Source organism: Schistocerca americana, unplaced genomic scaffold (genome assembly GCF_021461395.2).
Source record: "Schistocerca americana isolate TAMUIC-IGC-003095 unplaced genomic scaffold, iqSchAmer2.1 HiC_scaffold_37, whole genome shotgun sequence".
NCBI classification, from domain to species: domain Eukaryota; kingdom Metazoa; phylum Arthropoda; class Insecta; order Orthoptera; family Acrididae; genus Schistocerca; species Schistocerca americana.
The window spans coordinates 639,864-644,063 of NW_025726093.1; positions in this window are offsets into that span (position 1 = coordinate 639,864).

Below are 4,200 nucleotides of genomic sequence, written 5' to 3' on the forward strand. Positions count from 1 at the left end.
TCTTCCTACTGTCTATGTTTTGAACCATTCCTGTGACACCAACTATGGATTCCGATGCTTCACTTCAAGTTTAGTGTATCCCTCTGACCTTCTTATTGACGATGAAACACAGAAATTGCATCGGAATTAAATTCAAAAGGCACAATGCCGAATTAAGTACAAGTAAACTGACTCTTCTAACTGTGTATGTTTTGAACCATTCCTGTGACACTGGTTATAGATTCCGATGCTTCACTTCAGGTTTACTGTGTCACTCTGACCTTCTTGTTGACGATGAAACACAGAAATATCACCGGAATTAATTACAAAATGCACAATGATGACTTAAGTACAAGAAAACTGACTTTTCTTAATGTCTATGTTTGAACCATTCCTCTGACACTAGTCATAGATTCCGATGCTTCACTTCAGGTTTACTGTATCCCTCCGACCTTCTTATTGACGATGAAACACAGAAATTTCATCGGAATTAAATACAAAAGGCACAATGATGACTTAAGTACAAGAAAACTGACTCTTCTTACTGTCTATGCTTTGAACCATTCCTGTGACACTAGTTATAGATTCCGATGCTTCACTTCAGGTTTACTGTATCCCTCTGACCTTCTTATTGACGATGAAACACAGAAATAGCATCGGAATTCAATAGATAAGGCACAATGCCGACTCAAGTACAAGAAGACTGGCTCTTCTTACTGTCTACGTTTTGAACCTTTCCTGTGAGACCGGTTTTAGATTCCAATGCTTCACTTCAGGTTTACTGTATCCCTTGGACCTCCTTATTGACGACGAAACACAGAAATTGCATCGGATTTAAATACATAGGCACAATGCCGACCTACGTACAAGAGAGCTAACTCTTCTTAGTGTCTATGTTTTGAACCATTCCTGTGCCACTAGTTGTAGATTCCGATGCTTCACTTCAGGTTTACTGTATCCCTCCGACCTTCTTATTGACGACAAAACACAGAAATCGCATCGGAATTAAATACAAAAGGCACAATGCCGACTTAAGTACAAAAAAACTGACTCATCTTACTGTCTATGTTTCGAACCATTCTTGTGACATTAGTTATAGATTCCGATGCTTCTCTTCAGGATTACTGCATCCCTCTGACCTTCTTATTGACGATGAAACACAGAAATTGCATCGGAATTATATACAAAAGGCACAATGCCGACTTAAGTACAAGAAAACTGACTCTTCCTACTGTCTATGTTCTGAACCATTCCTGTGACACTAGTTATAGTTTCCGATGCTACACTCGGGTTTACTGTATCCCTCTGACCTTCTTATTGACGATGAATCACAGAAATTGCATCGTAATTAAATACAAAAGGCACAATGCCGACTTATGTACAAGAAGACTGATTCTTCTTACTGTTTATGTTTTGAACCATTAATGTGACACTAGTTTTAGATTCCGATGCTTCACTACAGATTTACTGTATCCCTCTGACCTTCTTATTTACGATGAAACACAGAAATTGCATCGGAATTAAATACAAGAGGCACAATGCCGACTCAAGTACAAGAAGACTGGCTCTTGTTACTGTCTATGTTTTGAACCATTCCTGTGACACTAGTTATAGTTTCCGATGCTTCACTTCAGGTTTACTGTATCCCTCTGACCTTGTTATTGACGATGAAACACAGAAATAGCATCGGAATTCAATAGATAAGGCACAATGCCGACTCAAGTACAAGAAGACTGGCTCTTCTTACTGTCTACGTTTTGAACCTTTCCTGTGAGACCGGTTTTAGATTCCAATGCTTCACTTCAGGATTACTGTATCCCTTGGACCTTCTTATTGACGACGAAACACAGAAATCGCATCGGATTTAAATACAAAGGCACAATGCCGACCTACGTACAAAAGAACTGACTCTTCTTACTGTCTATGTTTTGAACCATTCCTGTGCCACTAGTTATAGATTCCGATGCTTCACTTCAGGTTTACTGTATCTCTCCGACCTTCTTAGTGACGATGAAACACAGAAATTGCATCGGAATTAAATAGAAAAGGCACAATTCCGGCTTAAGAACAAGAAAACTGACTCTTCTTGGTGTCTATGTTTTGAACCATTCCTGTGACACTAGTTATAGATTCCGATGCTTCACTTCAGGTTTACTGTATCCCTCTGACTTTCTTATTGACGATGAAACACAGAAATTGCATCGGAAATTAATACGATAGGCACAATGCCGACTTAAGTAAAAGAAGTCTGACACTTCTTACTGTCTATGTTTTGAACCATTCCTGTGACACTAGTTATAGATTCCGATGCTTCACTTCAGGTTTACTGTATCCCTCTGACCTTCTTATTGACAATGAAACACAGAAATTGCATCGGAATTAAATACAAAAGGCACAAAGCCGACATAAGTACAAGAAAACTGACTCTTCTTAGTGTCTATGTTTTGAACCATTCCTGTGGCACTAGTTATAGTTTGCGATGCTTCACTTCAGATTTACTGTATCCCTCTGACCTTGTTATTGACGATGAAACACAGAAATAGCATCAGAATTCAATAGATAAGGCACTATGCCGACTCAAGTACAAGAAGACTGGCTCTTCTTACTGTCTACGTTTTGAACCTTTCCTGTGAGACCGGTTTGAGATTCCAATGCTTCACTTCAGGTTTACTGTAGCCCTTGGACCTTCTTATTGACAACGAAACACAGAAATTGCATCGGATTTAAATACATAGGCACAATGCCGACCTACGTACAAGAGAGCTGACTCTTCTTACTGTCTATGTTTTGAACCATTCCTGTGCTACTAGTTATAGATTCCGATGCTTCACTTCAGGTTTACTGTATCCCTCCGACCTTCTTATTGACGACGAAACACAGAAATCGCATCGGAATTAAATACAAAAGGCACAATGCCGACTTAAGTACAAGAAAACTGACTCATCTTACTGTCTATGTTTTGAACCATTCTTGTGACATTAGTTATAGATTCCGATGCTTCTCTTCAGGATTACTGCATCCCTCTGACCTCCTTATTGACGATGAAACACAGAAATCGCATCGGAATTAAATACAAAAGGCACAATGCCGACTTAAGTACAAGAAAACTGACTCATCTTACTGTCTATGTTTTGAACCATTCTTGTGACATTAGTTATAGATTCCGATGCTTCTCTTCAGGATCACTGCATGCCTCTGACCTTCTTATTGACGATGAAACACAGAAATTGCATCGGAATTATATACAAAAGGCACAATGCCGACTTAAGTACAAGAAAACTCTCTCTTCCTACTGTCTACGTTTTGAACCATTCCTGTGACACTAGTTATAGTTTCCGATGCTACACTTCGGGTTTACTGTATCCCTCTGACCTTCTTATTGACGATGAAACACAGAAATTGCATCGGAATTAAATACAAAAGGCACAATGCCGACTCAAGTACAAGAAGACTGGCTCTTGTTACTGTCTATGATTTGAACCATTCCTGTGACACTAGTTATAGTTTCCGATGCTTCACTTCAGGTTTACTGTATCCCTCTGACCTTGTTATTGACGATGAAACACAGAAATAGCATCGCAATTCAATAGATAAGGCACAATGCCGACTCAAGTACAAGAAGACTGGCTCTTCTTACTGTCTACGCTTTGAACCTTTCCTGTGAGACCGGTTTTAGATTCCAATGTTTCACTTCAGGCTTACAGTATCCCTTGGACCTTCTTATTGACGACGAAACACAGAAATTACATCGGATTTAAATACAAAGGCACAATGCCGACCTACGTACAAAAGAACTGACTCTTCTTACTGTCTATGTTTTGAACCATTCCTGTGCCACTAGTTATAGATTCCGATGCTTCACTTCAGGTTTACTATATCCCTCTGTCCTCCTTATTGACGATGAAACACAGAAATTGCATCGGAATTAAATAGAAAAGGCACAATGCCGACTTAAGTACAAGAAAACTGACTCTTCCTACTGTCTATGTTTTGAATTATTCCTGTGACACTAGTTATAGGTTCCGATGGTTCACTTCAGGTTTACTGTATCCCTCTGACATTCGTATTGACGATGAAACACAGAATTTGAATCAAAAAGAAATAGAATAGGCACAATGCCGACTCAAGTACAAGAAAACTGACTCTTCATACTGTCTATGTTTTAAACCATTCCTGTGACACTAGTTACAGATTCCGATGCTTCACTTCAGGTTTACTGTA